Source organism: Manacus candei, unplaced genomic scaffold, assembly GCF_025592945.1.
Source record: "Manacus candei isolate 608988 ecotype Guabito, Panama unplaced genomic scaffold, ASM2559294v1 h1tg000015l, whole genome shotgun sequence".
Taxonomy (NCBI): domain Eukaryota; kingdom Metazoa; phylum Chordata; class Aves; order Passeriformes; family Pipridae; genus Manacus; species Manacus candei.
In genome coordinates, this window is record NW_026138063.1 from 3,348,099 (window position 1) to 3,365,922 (window position 17,824).

Below are 17,824 nucleotides of genomic sequence, written 5' to 3' on the forward strand. Positions count from 1 at the left end.
TAGTTTGGAAGTTTTAACTTTAGCATTGAAGGGATGTAAGATTTTTTTTTCCCCTAAAGCCTGGGTACATTGCCAAAAAAAAAAAAAAAAAAAAAAAAAAAAGAAGGGTATAGTGTGGAGTTATATGAAAAAAAGAGTGAAACACCTAAAGAAGAAATGACCTGAAAATGCAGGATGAATTGCCAAAGGAAACAAAGGGCTCAGGCTGCATTCCCACGTTCCTGATTCATGATAACTTAAGGGTGGAGGATGGATTGTATTGGTGTGTTAGAAGGACACTATTGATCTAGAAATCAGACCTTCTTGCAGAGGTGCATAAGTCTTTTGACTTCTAAACATTGGACTTGTCAGAGATGAATGAGAGAGGGAGAGGAATGTTAACTCGGAAGAGAGAAACCCAGAGCTGAAATGGGTTCCTGTCCTTGTAGAGGCCTTAAATTCATTATTTTCTGAGGTGACAAAGAGCTGATGACACAGCTTTGCTGCCTCTCCTGGACCAGGAGCACAGCTGTGCTCTGTTTGATGTCTGTGTCATCTTAAGAAGGAGCACATATGTTGAGGATTTTGTCCAGGACCTACTTTAAGAGAAATCTGGGTTGGCCCAAGTGTGACCTGGACAACACGAGCACCTCTGGAGGTCTTGCCTTGCACTCCAGTGGGATAAAACTGCCTCCAGTTTCAATGGATGGAAAGAAAAGAGGAGTTCCTGCTCTGCATCAAGATCCCCCTTTAGCCCACAGGGACACTCCAGCAGCACCCGTAGCTCCAGTAAATCCATCCATGAGGGCCAGGCAGGGACAGAGCTGTGGTGAAAGTCTGGCAAAGAGGAAAACACCCAGTTTCCAGCTGTGGAACGTGAAAACTAGAAATAAGAACAGAGGGAATTGATGCTAAATAAGTCCTTATGATTATTACCTATTCCATATTTTCAATTTTATTTTTAAGATGGAAAGTCTTTTGCATTTTCACTGGGAATAAATGTAATTATTTAAATTTTTTTGCTTCCTTCATACGTCTGCATTAGAAGCTTCCTTTAGGAGTCTCAATTTCTTTACCTCTTGGCAAACCATCACAAGTTTGAAAACACAGTGTTTGCAGTCTCTTTTACCAAGATGAGCATGTTTTACAAAATTGATTCTCGGAGGTCTCCTCTGGGAAGGTGGCTATTCTGATTTTTTTCCCAAATAACCTTACAGACAAGTGTGAGGGGTTTGTCTTCCTCCTGGAATTGTCAAATCTGTAAATAAAATTAAAATTACAAATTACAAAGGTCCAGCTGCTATGGCATGATTTGGAAAAATCTGACTCATCCAAGGGAGCTGAAGGTAGTTTCAATATAAAACTGATTCCCAGAAACTCTTAAAGGTAATTGAATTGGGAAAATATGTCAGTGTTGTTCCTTCTGCCAGAAGTTGTTAATACAGGGAAACACATAGGACTGAACCTTTCCCTCACAGGGACAAGGCTTTTTGTTGAATGTGTAATTATGGGTCTGTGAGGAATTTTGAAAAGTTTCTTTTAGCTTTAATGTGTTTTCTTTTGCAAACGTTCCAGTATTTAGCAAAATCCAGAGTCTTCCCTGTCAGATACCCTGGGCTGGCAGACATTGTATGATTTTGTGAAAGTCATTTTTACCTCAGAAAAATAATCAGGTTGTACATTCCAAATGTCTCTTGTGGCTGTTAGAGAGGTCTGTGGCATTTCTTTCCAAGGTGGATACGGACACTTAATGACAATTACTCCTGACAATAATGGCAGGGGGGTAAATCTGGGAAGTGAGATGATACATCATTTTTTCTTTAAGAAATTCTTGCTTATTCTTTACGATACAAAGATTTATCCTGTGCTCTGCATGTTCAGCACTTAACAATGACTAGTCCTCCCAAGTGTCACAGAACGTGAATATTAAAAGTAGTACTTAACATAACTGGAATTAATCCACACTCATTTTGTGGTTTTTTTTCCTCCAGAAGGCTTTCTAGGACTGTGTCAGTAGAGGTTTTCTTTCTTGGCAATCTGATCAACAGTTTTAGAGGTCTAAACAGCCTCAGAGAATCAGAGAGGATGTGAAAGCAAGTGCAAGCCTCTGTTTCCTCAGAAAGCCAGGACATTTCTTACATTACTCTCCTACCTAAGTCCTTGTAGTCCATTAGATGGGACAAACACTGACCATGTGCTTTTCTTCATCTTTTCCTCTCTTCTTTACAAAATGCTGGAAGAGCCAGGCCCACAGACCAGTTATGTGTCTCACTAAATTACACTGTTCAGTCAGTTCACTTGCTCCATGTGTGTGCTCAGTTCACAGTGGATGTGATGTAATTCAGTTTAATTTAGAGCCAACATCTTCAGGCCATGCTGTTTTACCCTGTCTGAAGTCAGGAATGTGCAGGTGAACTCTTGTTGCAGAGTAGCTGGTTTACAACCCCTGAGCTGAGTTTTGACACACCTGCTGTATATTGAAAGGCCAAAAAAAAATCATTTAATGCCCCTCAACACACACCCACAATAACACTAAACACTTTTGCACAAAGTAACAGAGTCATAGTTTTATCTGCTTCCCCAATGATTCCAAGGCCAGGGTTCTCCACAGTGCCTCACTCAGCAAATTTTGCCTGTTTGTTCAGAGATATGAAGATATGAAGAAGAGAAATACAGGGATAATTCCATCCTTACCTGGCCAGGTAGCAAAGGCAGCTGCAATTTTACCATTTGGATGTTGGAAGAGAGAAGGAGAGGATTATTTATAAATTGGGCTTAGCACATACTCTTTTAACTCATGAACATTGGCTTCAGGGTTTCAGCTTTTGGATTCGGGAGAAGAAAATAAGAACCAATGTTTTTCATCTCCACCTTTTTTGGGTAGAATCCTTCAAGGATATGTTAAATTACTGGTGTTCTTAGCTCAGTTCAAAACAGTTTGATGCCTATAACTCCAGAAATACAGGCATGACCACAAGGCAAGGATTTCATTAGCCTGGATGCATTTCATTCTCCTCAGGTGACACTTTGTCAGTCGGTGACACACAGGGCTGAACCTGGAACACTTTGATCTGGGCTAAATCCCAGCAAGTAAAACAACCTTAACAGAAGTTTTCTTTAGCATGAGTAGCAAAATCTTGTGGCTTGGTATTGAAAAATTCAGTGTCAGGTTCAGCATGCCTCGAATATCTCATCTGAGATGGATGTGATCAATGTTATAGCCACAAATAAGTGATTTTATTTTCAGTTATAATTTCTCCTTTGAGACAGGACTTCAACCTTTGGCCCATGGTACTTTTGTTATCATGTAATAAGTTGTTTGATTCCAGTGATTTACATAAATAAATTGTAAAGGTGATCCTTAGAACAAAGTGCCATATACTAAGATAAGTATATGAGGTCTGAAAAAAATGAAAACTCTGACTGTCCAAGCCATACTCTGGTGGGCTGATGTTTAGTTTTAATTTTTTGTAAGTCAGTCAAAAATATGGACTCAGATCCCACGTAAAGGACAGACAAGAACTTATGAGAGGGTCAAATAGCAGTAGTTACCAGTAGTTAAATTTTTATTAATATTTGCCCTCTCCAGCCCCTGCAGGCAGAGGTGTCTCCTGTGAAGTCTATTTGAATTACACAGAGAAAGAACATGATTATCACTATCTGGAGAAATACATTAACATAAAAACATGAATAGCTGTACTTACCCAGGAGAGGAGATAACGACCCTTTTCTTAAAAAAATGACCTAAAAAGTGCCATTTACTTTGGAAATATTAGAATTACTTCATCTATTAAAAAAAAAAAGGAAGAAGAAATGTTATAATACTATTACATTGCGAATATTATAGTAATAAAGAAGCAAAATAGATGCTTGAAGCCAGACAGAAAAAAAAAATTAGAAAAAAAAGGAACTAACAACCATTTACCTTTTAAAAATAGAGTTCTGATTCTCCACATGAGGATATCCACAAGCTCCTCCTTCTGTGTTCCTTGTCTTGCACCTCTCCAAAACTCTTCAGTGCTGCACTACCATCCCCATCATGTGACACCTGTTTCCTCCCACTCCATCCACGTCTCCATCCCACAGCACAGCCACATTCCCTCTGCAGTGTCTAGAAGTCTCCTTCACTATAATTAATTTAAGTGCTGGAGGAATTGCCTCAAGCAATTAAAATTAGGAAATCAAACAGAACAGTTCTCCAGATAATGTTTTCCAGTCTCCACTGGAGTGAGAATGTCAATATGTCTTGATGGGTTTTCATTTAGAAAAAGGGAAATGAATTACCAAAGCAGAGAAAAGCCCACGATTCTACCACTGCAAAACAATATCCAAACACACACAGCAGCAAATAAATCATGAGACGTGGCCTTTTTAAAGGTCACAAAATAACAAGCAGTTCAAGATTAATTGGTATTGGCACATCTATTGTAAAGAGAGGGGGAAAAGTGATCAATGATCAAAGGACAGAAAGAATCCGAGAGAATACATACATCATAAAATGCAGAAGAGGTCAAGGGAGTGACCTCTGATGTGAGGGGATGAATGCAAAAGTAAAGGGGAAAAGAATTATTGGAAATAATATTTTTAAGTTGCAAAAGAAATGGTGGCTGGGTCTTATGATGAAAGTAAAATATTTAAAGAATTCAGTGGAGAGTTAGTGAAAGGGAAAACTGAGGGTAAAATTTTAAAAGCCCACAAAACCTGAAGTGTTCTAAAAAACTTATTTGGAATGTATGGATAAAGAGAACACTGAAGCATCATTATGTCACCAGTGAAGTCAGAAATAGGGAGATTAAGATAAATATGTAGGAATGATTGTTTAGATTAAGCAATCAATGAAATGTATTGTCGTGGGACTTTGAGAGGTCTCTTCTTCTTTTTGGCTCTTTTTTAATTTTGCATTTAATAAAGTCTTTCCAGTGCCAGTGAATGTGAGCACCTAAATGCTGTGCATCTTTATGGCAGTGAAGTCACAGCTGAATGATAAAAAAACACTGACATATATTTGCTTTTCTTGTCCCTCACACAGAATCGGTTGCAGTTGGAAGGTCCTCTGATCCAACCAGCTCATGGGGAGACTTCCTTGCAAATAACTCACTGAAAAATTTTCCAGGCTAAAATCTACTTCCAGGTATCTAATTTAATAAAACCAAAACCTGTATGAAATATATTTTGCTGTGAAGAGGGAAATTGGATCTCTAGGAAGTTTTTAAAGGGTGATGTAATTTTGTTTTCCAGATGACACCAAATTACACCATCCCACAGCACTCACAAATAATCCTGGCATTCCTGAGGCACTTTCAAGATCTTATAGATCTTTAACCACCTTTGTTTGAGCAACTTTTAAAGCAGTTTGAGCTTTTAATCCAACCCTTGTAAAATCCAGAGCCTGGAAAGTAGATAGATGGGGCTTGGAGCAACCTGGTCTAGTAGAGGGTGTCCCTGCCTGTGCAGGAGGTTGGAATGAGATGAATTTTAAGGTCCCTCACAACCTAAACCATTCTGTGATTCTTTGATAGTACTACGAGAATAAAACATCCTAAATAGAGAACTACTGTAAAATTTAGAACTTGTTCATTCATTCTTAATTAATTACATTTTGATTAATTAAGCTAGAAATAGACATTAAAAAAAAAACTAAAATAAAGTAACAACCAAACCAAACAAACAAAAACCAGGAAAAGATACTTCTGTGGCTTTACCTCTTTACTGAGGAACATCATCAGAAAATTTAGTCTGAGCGTTAAAAAGCCCAAACCCCTGAGATGTGAATACCTGATTGCTACCATGGTTCTGCCTCGAGCAATAACCACCTGTGCAACCTTCAGCACAGGTTTTGAGATCATTTTTAAGGCCAGTTCCTCGTACTTAAAGCAGATCTGAAGATATAAATGAAAATATTAAGCTGAGCTTTGCTCAGAGTGCACGGATCTGATTGGGATGGGAATCTCAGGACAATTGCTGAGAAAGGCTGCTCAGATAATCACCCAGGGCCAGCACAGGAATTTATATTCACTGTTATTGGTATGCACCTCTGATGCATTTGAACAGTAGGAATAAAATGAGAGGGGATTGTAACATCTTGAATAGAACATTTCATCTCCCTTTCCTATCAGTTACTTTGCCATATATTGCACCACTTTTCTCCCCTGTTCATAACACTTAATTCACTCCATCAACACACAGAGAGAGAGAGAGAAGTCTGCTTTTGCCTAATTAATAAAATAAGAGAATACTTGTGTATTTGCCCTTTACAAGCAAGTATATTGATCGCAAAAATGACTGCTTTGGAGTAAATTCTTGTTTAATTATCACACAACTAACCTGTTTCTATCCCATTTATTCCTCTCAGCTCCCTTTACATAAGGCAGAGGCATTTGCTGCAGTGATCACTGCCAACATTGCAGTCCACACTCTTTCTACAGCCAAAAGAACACAATTTATGGAAATTATGGCATTATGACTTATTAATGACTTATGATGGCTTATGGCATTATTAATCTGAGAAGAACAAGGCACCAGTAGCATTTAGCTGCCATGCATGATAATTCACAGTGACCATTCTGAAAAGTCAAAAGAAGCTGGTGAAGACAGAAAAGGAAGAAAACAACATGATTTTTATGAAGTCCCAGCTCTTATTTCAAGAGCTGAAAATCTCTGCACTCACACAGACTGAGGAGCTTCTCATTCACCATCTCCTCATTCACTGCACTGGAAACAGAGGTGGGTATTATCTATCACACATCTGAGTCAGGAATGTATGAGCACAGGTAAGAAGTGGGGGGCTGTTTTATAATCAAAAACTGGTTTACAGACTGCAAATCTCAGTGCAAACTCTGTCCCAGCACAGACATCACAGCAGTGCCAGGCAGGCTGAAGTAGCTGCAGCTGCATTTCCTGCTCTCTTGCTCACCCAGCTCCTGGGCAGGAGATCTCCTGAAAGCAGTTAAAACCTTGGTGACTCCAGAAATCAACCCTGAGACACGTGGATAGATTCATGCTGTCCTGATATCATTATTAATTGTATAAGAATAAGCATAAGTACCAAAAGAGGCTCACAGGCTGGAGAGGGACTTTTCCCAAGGGCAAAAAGTGACAGGACAAGGGGAATGGCCTTAAGATGAACCAAGGAAGGTTTAGATTGGATATTAGGATGAAATTTTTCACTAGAAGGATGGAGAGGCCCTGGCACAGGTTGCCCAGAGAAGCTGTGGCTGCCCCATCCCTGGAAGTGTCCAAGGTCAGGTTGGACGGGGCTTGGAGCAACCTGGGATAGGGGAAGGTGTCCCTGCCCATGGCAGGGGGTGGGATGATCTTTAAGGTCTCTTCCAACCCAAACCTTCTGTGATTTTGTGTTTCATTTACAATAACAAACCATAACAATGGCACAACAATTTTACTGTTGGCACCAAAAGGTTAATCCTCAGCCTTTCTGTGCTGTATTTCCTTTAATGACTGATGCTGGAGGAGTCTGACTTGATATAATGTCTCTTTGATAGGTACCATGGCACCAGGACTCATATAAGGATTAAAGATTTTTTCAAGAGAGGTGTGGAGGGGCAAAGCTCAAAGATTAACTTCTTTCCAGGCAGATACCACAGCAGTAAGATTAAGATACTTTCCCTTCCTACAAGACAAAAATAAACAACTGAGGAGAAAAAGCAATAAAATGATTTTTTTTTACCCCCAGCTAGTGAGCTTTATTAGCTCAAGAGAGTTTTGGGAAGGGCTTAAAAAATATATTGAGTTAAAAAGTAAACATTTCCCAGCTTTATAAAGTGGAATTTCCACTCTCAGCTGAGCATCCAGTGGGAAAAAAAAAAAAAAAAAAAAAAAAAAAAAAGTAGGGATTAGGACTTGATTCAGGAAAATACTTTGGGGCACCTTTCCAAGCAGTCATGGGTAAAGGGTACTGAATTTAGTTAATCCCATTCCCTCCTGTGGTGCACGTGGAGTCACCACCCCTGCAGGATTTACAGATGTGTAGATGTGGCTTTTGGGGACATGGTTTAGTGCTGAACATGGTGATGGTGGTTGACAGTTGGACTTGATGATCTTAAAGGTCTTTTCCAGCTGTAACAATTCTATGATTCTATAACTTTCCTAGGTTCAGTGATGCAGTAGCTGCTTTTAGTTATTTTTATTTATTTTAGCTTTTTTAGTTTTAAATGCCTTTAAATGCTTGCCCCTTCAGTTTACGAGAATATTTAGGAATAATTACAAGTTCCATAAAAGCTTTTTTTCTTTTTTTTTTGTGTTACTTTTGGACTAAATTAGAGTTTACAGTATCCCTTTAATTATCTCAGTGCTAACAGCCTGTCACAGTATTAAAACACATGCAGTAAAATCCTACTTGATGGAAGATAATTTTCTTATGCAAATGCCTTCAGTTATGACTAGATAATTTATAATCATAAATACTAAATTCAAACAAACAAAGCCTGATCATTCCAGCAGTGCAGTGGGGAATGGAGATTGCAAATTATTCCGTGTCAGGCTTATGGGAAAAGGTTATCCTTTCATTGTCTTTCATTTCTGTTTTTTCATTCAGACTAAAAGCAATTAAAGAGAATTCAGTGTGTAATAAAGGACATCCTACTATACTCATACTTAATAGCTATTATGAATTGAAGCATTTTTGAACCACAGTTGTTTGGGTTTTTTTAAATTTTAACTAAACAAGCCTAGTTTTGAAAAGAAAACTACTCTGGTAGGGACAATTTTAAAATGGTTGTAATTGTGTTTAGTGTATAATTGTGTATTGATGCATATTGAACATACACTCTTTTTCCACATGCATCTCCAAAAACTGTTCTTGTTACTTTTTTAATTAATTTCTTGCCATATTTTGTTGCATTTAAAAAAAATAGAATTTATAGTTAAATTTTAATTCTGAGAAATTCCAGCTTCACCTTTCGGATGCCATTAGGGATGTTCCAGTTTGCTGCAATATCCCTTGAGACTCAAAACAGAGTTACTCAGTAGGAACATCATCAGAAGCCATCAAAGCCCCTTTTTACTGTAAACTGTTCAATTAAAAGTAAGGAGACAAAAAATATCCTCATATTCCAAACACACACAAAGCCACGAGGCACTTAGGAGTGTTTGTGTGACCAAGGGCAGTGGGCTATAAACTGTATTATTTATCATTTTGAGTCTTCTTTGCTGTAATTCAGATTATATTCATTTTAAATGCACTAATCAGTCAAAAGGAAAGCAGGAGAAGTGACACATGACCAGTCTTAAATAAATCTTACCTTTTAAGACTAAGATGATGCTGGCTTGGCTTTTTCCCAATTTCAATCCCAGCGCTTCCCATCCCGGGTGGAACTGGTACATTGTACAAGCTCCGAAAATAGGAATCACAGATCATTTCGAAGGAAATGAATCACTTTCATTTCTAAGGAAAAAAAAAATCACAGTTGTTCATAATCCGTTATTTTACAGGATCACAGAATTAATGAGGTTGGAAGGCAACTCTGGATTTCACCTTGTCCAATCCCCTGCTCCAGCTGGACCAACATTTAACTAAAAACCTGTTTGCTACAAACTTTATTTTCCTTATTTCTCAACCTTAATGTAGGTAATGCAAGTTGCCCTCTATATTTATGAAATAGTTGTAAAGTACCTTGAAATAACTTTACTAGAGAAATGTTGATTTATTTTCTCTGGAAGAGCCAAAATTGTTGTGCAAGAGGAAATAAGCAGCTCTCAGTCTTAGATTTCAGTTTGCTTGTATAAAAATGCTGGAAGAAGGCTGGCACTGTGGACCACCTTTGATCTGTGGTACCCAAATTGTTTCTTCCACCTTCAGGAATTACACTAAAGAACGACAACCACACCTCAAGTTTATTTTTCTTACGTTGATGTTGTTGTCTACCACCTCAGTGGAGAAAATGATTTACCTAAAAATCAATTAAATATGAAAAAAATAGCTACAAATACAAGAGTCGTATTAAATACTGATGATTACCAACTGTTACCAATCTTCACTTTATTTGGTGGCTCATACACAGCCTGGAAACTTGTAGCTGGGCACTTGCAATGCTCAAATATCCATTTAATTTGACAGATGTGCTAGTAGTTCCTACAACCAGCTAATAGCTCTCCCTGCTTAGTTTACTGAGACTAAAAGGAAAAAAAAAAAAAAAAGAAACTGAAAATTAACCACTGGTTCAGAGCACTGAAATCCATCTGCTTCATTACAGCACAAGCAGTAGTTAAAAAATGAAAGTATTTACTAAATCTAAAAGGAGCCACAGGGCAATTGAGGTAATTGGTTCATGAATCTGCCCCAGTGGATTTTTAGCAGTAAAACAGTGTAATTAAATTTGTACTTGGCCTCCAAACAGACACTCAATCAAAATATTCTACAAAAAATAAAAAAAAAAAGTGAACAAATAAAACCCAAACCGAAACTTTTGTGCTCTGTTTGAAGTCTCCTTCCAGTAGACAACATGTTTCTTAACTGAGACCAGGCTAGAGGTAAATGACCAATTTTTTAAAGTTTGGGGATTTTGTGAGAAGTGTTTAAATTTACTACCAGCCACCACCAATTTTAAGTGGTTTTAGAAGTATTTTTTTATTTTATGGATTTAACTCAATCTAAAAGGAAATTTAGAGATGGGGTGTGGGGAAAAGGAAGAAAATTACTTTCAAAGCATGTATGTCTGGGTTCTGACTTGATGGTGTTCATATACCCTTAGGCCTGGGAAATGGGGAAGGAAATGTAAGGTATAACTTGAACCTAATATTAAAAAAACCAGCAAATAATCTGCAAAGGGTGGATAAACAACAGTTTAATCTCTTTGCTTATAACCATAAAACCTGCTGAGGCTGCCTGAGTGCCCAAAAGTATATGTTTAATATTAATAGACACATTGTGGGATGAGCACTGTGGAGAAGGAGTCTGTGGGAGAAAGGTCAGGACAAAATCTAAGTATTAAACACTAAAATAAATTTTAGCAATAAGTTTTTTGCCTTTTTCTTGACTCGGGAGATGTTTTTGTAGTTTCTGTTTCAAAGAAAAGCACAAGATTAGTATTAAATCAGAAGACAGTAACTGTTCCCTGCAATATGACTTCTCGGCTTCAACTTCTTTAGAACCAAAGAATATTATTTATTGGTTTTATATTAAATACATGTGTATACATGTGTGTGTGTGCACTTTTAGCTTCATTCATGCAAAATAAACAACTAAAAATATACTGTTTTGTAGTACCCAGCAGCTGGCATAAATTGTCAACCTTAAAATTCTTTATGAGCATTTGTACAAGGGCAAATCACAACCCCAAGGTTGGTGTGAGGATGACTGAGGGTTTGATCCCTGTGTGGGCCATGTTGGACTCTGTGATCCTGGTGGGTCCCTTCCAACTCAGAACATTCTGTGATATAATCCTGTGATATTTCAATCAGGCCCTGAAAATCACTCTGTGGTTTTAAAGACCCAACTTCTTTACTTCAGGCAATGGATCTGGGCTGACAAATAGAAGATGAAGGAAAGAAAGGAGGTTACTGTGACCACCATCAGACCATGTCAATGGGTGCATCTTGATATGTAGGGCAATTTTAACAAAAAGCTCTGTAGTGTGGTGACAATTTGAATTTTTTGGGACAGCTGCTCCAGCAATGAAGTGAGTTAGGTAAGAGGAGGGTGTGTAAAAGAGCTGTAAGTGTTTTCACCCCAGGCATTTGAACACCCAGCAGATATTTCCACAGGTATCAGACAGGAGCAGTTGTGTGGCCTGTGAGCATCCCCTTTGGCACTTACCTGAGATCAGTATTTTCACCTGCCCTTCAGCAGAGCACTTTGCATCAACATTTCCTCCATCTCTGGGAGTGGCCACTGTCAGAAGTACAAAATCTCTGGACCCATCAGTCCTGTCTCTGGAGATCCTGAGTGAGGCAGAGCTGAGAGAGAACAGAATTATTGTTTAATAAAAAGACAACGTCTTGAAAAAATATCTCCTTCATATAGTTCTGCTAATACCAAAGGAGAAACGCTACAGATCTGACTTTAAGTGTTCAAAGGAATGGATGTTAAAGTTATTTCAATTCACATTTCACTCAGAGCAGTGTGAGAATTTATTATTTCTTTATTTGTTTCTACCGTTACTCCACACCATCAGTATTTACCTCAGGGAGGACTGTACACAGAGATTGAATTTCCCATGATATAATGCCTGTCCCTATCCCAGTTTCCCTACTGGACCAAGGAGCAACAGCTCCTGATGGAAAACCAGAGTCCCACAGGCCACATGGAACTACCAGGGACAAGAGTAGCTGCAGCTGGAGCTGCAGAGCTCTATAAATCCAACATTTACACACCTCCCTGGACACTCAGGAGTGATTTACAAATAAAGAGAAACAAAACACCCAAGCAGTGTGTAACTGTCATAAAGAATTAATAAATAAAAAGGAGCCACTGCTTAGTTATTTGCTGTATTCGTCAACATTTGTATATCTGGACAGATCCCTAGTACTTTTATATCCTTTCTCCTACCACATGTGTGGCTGTTGTTTCACTTGTGATAAAACCATGATTTGCAGAACACCACAAAAGAGAAAAATAAAGCTATTTTTTTTTAGGTGAAAGATTTCAGCTACAGGTCAAAGTGATCCTTTTCCTTCCTGCGTTGTCACAGCTGTTCAAGGTTCCAGCTTGCAGTGGATATAATTATGCATAATAACAGTCATTTCTAGGATTTTCTAGCAAATTCATGAATAAAAGCATTTCTATTACTTTATTATGTTATTATAATAAGCAAAATACATTACTGAAAGCAAATATATTAATCATATGCCTCTTAAAGACAAAAGTGTCATAATTAATTCATTTGTAATTCCCATGCAATAGCAGCCACAGAATGTCTTTATATTTGCGTCCCACCACTGCCAAAACACCTCCCTCAAGGGGCACTCAGAAGTATGACTTCACCAGCACCTCTGGCAACACTTAAATTGACCTTTTCATTTAAAAACTCCCCTTTTTTTTCTGTGCTGATGGTGTTTAATTGATCAGAATTCAGCTCCTTGAAACACTAATGCAATCCAGGAGCACCACTGACCCCAACACAGGCACCTCTGTTAAATATTCCTTTAAGCACTTGATTTTAATGGCATTCAGGCCTAAAGATTAACTTCAGTTCCAGACTAACACACCTCTAACCTGGTCTTTTAAAGGTGACTTAGGAGGTGAATTATGGTTTTAAAAGTGCAAGCACAAAGTCTAACTAGTTAATTAATTGACTCTTGTTTTATAACAGGCCACTTGTGCAGCCTGCAAATAATTCCAAGGAATTACAGTGCTGGATCTTTCCTTTCAGTGAATGTGATTATTGATATTGTGTAAGAAGGAAAACTGCCACAAAATCAAGTTCAAATTTCCCCCTCTTTGTTCACAAAATGGAAATATATCACGGAATCACAGACCCAGAAAGGAAGAAAAAGAATTTCAAGGTCATCAAATCCAACCTTCATCTAAATCCCACTTGTTGCCTTAAACCCACTTATTACTCTGATTTCTGAAAAATCAAGCCACAAGATCTTTGGAAGCTTCTTAAATGTGAATTCAATTAAGAAAAAAGCGAGATTAAATTAATGATCATCATTTAAATAACACAGAAGTGGATTTAATTTGAGAAAAATTATTAGTATCTGCCATTTGGCTTTTGATTTCACACTTAATGTCTTTTCAATCTGATTAAGTTAAGAAAAATAATTAAAGTCAACTGAATAATCTTAAGGGCTGGTAGTTGTGGAGCTGAATTAGTGGTCTTTGGTGCAAATTGAAATATTAAGTCCATTTGTTTTCTTCTGTAGCAATTCCTGAATCCATGTTTCTATGAAATTAAAATTTTAATGAAACCCCACATGCTTTCAGTAATTTTAATAGTAATTTTAACAGTAAATAGTTAATAATTTTAACAGTAGATTAGTAATTTTAAAAAATCCAAACCAAAACACCAACCAATAGGAAGAAAAACTGTCATTGATGATTCTTTCACAGGTAGTTGTAAAATTAATATAAATATTATATAAATTATACCGTTAAATTCCACCAACAAAGTAACTCTCCACAGATTTTTATCAGTTTGGAAACCCACACTTTTCCATGCAATGCCTTTCATAGTTTGCTCCTAATAAACTGCTGAGACCTCTGCATAAATTACTAACAATGGAAACAGTGGAAATAACTCTGGTTTACAGCATATTCTTTTGAAAATATGTATAATATGACGTGTGTGCGTGTTTGTGAGTCGATATTTGAGAACCTGCCTGCAGAAGTAATAGATAATTTATTTCAAAACAACCAAATGCAGCAGACATATAAGATTTTAAATTCCTCTCTACTTAACGACACAGTAAATTAGAACTTGGGTCCCCATATCCCCAGAGTTCAATTAAAGCAGATGTTTGAAAAACAGATAGTAAAATAATTCGGTTCAAGCAGCTTTTCAAGACCATTTTCCAAATAAAGCAGAAGGCAATTTATCTAAGGCTGTGCACTGCATACTAAACTTATTTTTGTCTTTGTTTAACATTGTTGCCTTCAAAATAGCTGGGTGGGGGTTATATTTTCACTATATCAAAGACAAGAAAGCTTAGAAAGTCACTTCCTGTTAATGCTCAGAGAAGTAGGCTTTTATCATTCAATGTTATCTACTACCTTCACAGACTATAAAGATTTAATCTGTCATTTATTTAGTTAGTTTTGTTTTTTATTATTCAGGACTTACCTGAAATTCCTCTGCACAACATTTATAAGTTTCTTTAAATACTGGTGCAGTTGAAGAAGTGATTGTGTTCAGAAGACCAGAGGACTAAAAATATCACAAATACCTTCTCTAAATGCAAAGTTCAACACCTTTATTTTTTCCTCTGTTTTCCTCCCCCCCCCCCCAATATCCTTTTTTCTGGTAATGTGATGCATGTTCCAGCAGATTCCTGTGGGAATCAATCTGCCACCTTGCTCTGAATTAATCAGCATCTCAATTGCATGTGAAATGTTGCACTGCATTAGCACCAAGGGATGATCAATAAATGACCAATTCAGTCAACATTTGGGCAGACCTTGCAGAGTGTGAGGTCAGGCCTGATGAGAATACAATGGCACAAGTGTCACCAGGTAATTGCAGTGATTTGGCAATAATTAGGATATTGCTTTTACTGAGACAGAGCTCTTAAACAACCCCGTTGTGTTGGTAAACTAATATAAATACCACAGGTTTGAAAAACGCTGCTGATCAATCCCTTGTAGATAAAGCAAAGTCTGGTTTTCTCCTGAAGGATCTAATGACAGATTCACCACTTCTCATCAGGTCCATCTTGGTCAAGCAGCACTCATTTTTCCTTTCACTAATTCAACATTTTATCGATAAATTACATTTTAACTTGCAGCATTATCATTCCAAATTGTATCCAAAAAGTATATCACAGAAGAAATAAAATTGTACTTTTCAAGTGCATCATTCTAGAGGAAGAGAACATTTATTTTTTCTGTAATACTTTTGATATTATGGAAAACATTTAAGTGATATTAAGATGCAGCATTTGATGGAGTCAGCAAACACAGCAAGAAGAAAATGGAAAGTGCAGAGTCCTGTGGATTTTTCACACCTCCATAAATATCAGACTTTGTCTCTCTCATTTGCCTACTGTCAGAAAAATAGGACCCCTTGGCAGAGCTCAGCTGCTCCACCTGTACTCTCTTACTCCCTTTTTACACCTGTACAAGATCTGGTTTTTGAATGCCCAGCTTTTACCCTGGAGACACAAAGTCTTTATTTTGTGTTACTGAAGCCTAAAAACCATCTAATGCAAGGGCTGATTCCCACAGGAACATCATAGGAAGGCTAATGCCCATGGGAACACCAGTTTGTCCAGAAACAGCATCATTTCACCAAGAGAAGCCTCTCTGGAACGATGAAAGGACAGCAATCTGCCCAAGGTGAAATCTGAGTTTAAAATCCATCAGACCACAAGGTCTGAGCAGCAAATCTGAGCCACCTGCATGTTCTTCTTCCAGAAATGATAATACAACTATTTAGCAAAGAAGATTTTAAGCAGGTTGGTTCTTCAAAGAATAATAACAGACTTTCTCACACTGGGAAGTTCTCTACACCACGAGTGAGCTTTGGGTCTCCAGGAAAAGACACAATTTCACTTGGATTCACACATTAAAGTCAAAAAGAAGTGCTGCACAGTGGGATTGGTGATATTCTCTGACCAAAGGAAAGGCCTGAAACGCTCTTGCTCATGCTGGGTTTGATGCAGACATGTGGCTCTGAAAGCCACCAGCAGCCACAGATCTCACACAGTTCACGTCTTGTACATCCCAGAAACAATCTGATTTTATTTAATTATAAAAATATGGTTTTTTCATTGTTGAAACACCAGTGGTAATAATTTTCTGCACTGTAGAGGCAAAAAATAGTGAGTTTGTCCATGAAAGTTCAGGTAACTAATCTGAAGGATTGTGACTTCTCTCTCTTCCCCAAAGTTAAACATCTGAGAGTAGAGAATAAACATAACTCACCATATCAATTATATGGAATCATCTCCTCTTCATGTATGTCCTCACTTGTACTCCTTGCTGAACATAATCATCTGCCTTTGACCCAACTATATGCAAAGAAAAGTTTCAAATTAGTTATTTGACTTGTGTTTTCCAGACCACAGCAGAGCAAACCTGCATATTTTCACTAGAAAAGACAAAAGTTTGCCCTTTTCCCCTCCTTTTTTTTTTTTCCCAGTGCAAACTTTTGCACAAAACTAAGCAAAAAGTCTGAAAGCAGGAACAGATCAATGTGTGATTCAGATATTTTTCACCTTTTGAAAGCTGCTGCATCCACACAATTGCCAGCACTGTAAATGTGTGGCTTCCTGCTATCTCTAAAAAAGAGTAGAAATTGCCTTGTTTATTTATTTTTTTTTAGGAACTGCCCTTCATTGTTTCATCCAGACACTGATTTTTCTCTCTGTAGGAAATGAGTGATTTGGTTCCTAATTCAAACACGTGAAGGAACTAAAAACAGCCTCTTCTGCTCTCCTGCTTGTGCTTGGACTAATCTTAGAATTTTTAGGTTTTTAAAAATAACAAATAACAAATTCACAAAACACAATATGTAGTGTGTTAAATAGGGGTCAAAAAGGGTCTTGATCCATTTTCAATATATGACCCTCCCAGATCACAGCTGTGACCAAAGGACTCTTGTTGTGAAGCAACAGCACAATTGTCACCAAAATTAGTGGCAAGGAAGCAGGTGAGTCTTTATGAAAGTCCTGCTTTCAGATACACCTTCAGCTCAGAGATCTTATTAGAGCACTATGATTACTTTGCACTGCAAAAAAACCCAGCTGAAACTATAATACAGGATATTAAATCATATTTATACTTAGAAAATTTTTTTTTGGCTTTATTGGAAGAATAGAAAAAAATATTAACTGTAATTCAGGGTCTAAAACCTGTTAAAAGGAAAATTTTAACAAGCTGGGTCACTGCAATTTATTCTTAGTTTCAAGAAGAGGAAAATTCATTTAAATTTAAAAATCCCTGTACAATTTATTCAATTGGACATGAGAACGATTGTAACAATTCGTAAGATTATTAGTAAGAATAAGGGTAATCTCATTTTAAAAAACCAATCATTTTATGATTGAAAATACACTTTTAAATAGGTGTAGATTTTAAAAGAAAACCAAATTCATTTCTTTTTAAAAAGCTGCCTCAATTTCAGAGCAAACCAGTACAAGACTCTGAAGTTACTCCACGTTTCTCCACAGTCATTGAAGAGAAAAACCTGGAAATGGCACAAAAACAATAAAGGAAATATCACCACTTCAA

The 17,824-nt window shown here is 37.3% G+C and overlaps 1 long non-coding RNA gene across 1 annotated transcript; it reads right to left on the reverse strand.

The window, feature by feature from the left end:
• Nucleotides 1-798: 798 nt before the first annotated feature.
• LOC127468606 (uncharacterized) lies at nt 799-3,948 on the reverse strand. Its single transcript, XR_007903611.1, has 3 exons — nt 3,905-3,948; nt 3,684-3,766; nt 799-1,237 (listed from the first exon to the last, which is right to left on the reverse strand). It is a non-coding gene; the product is annotated as an uncharacterized LOC127468606 (long non-coding RNA).
• Between the last annotated feature and the right edge of the window lie 13,876 nt (nt 3,949-17,824).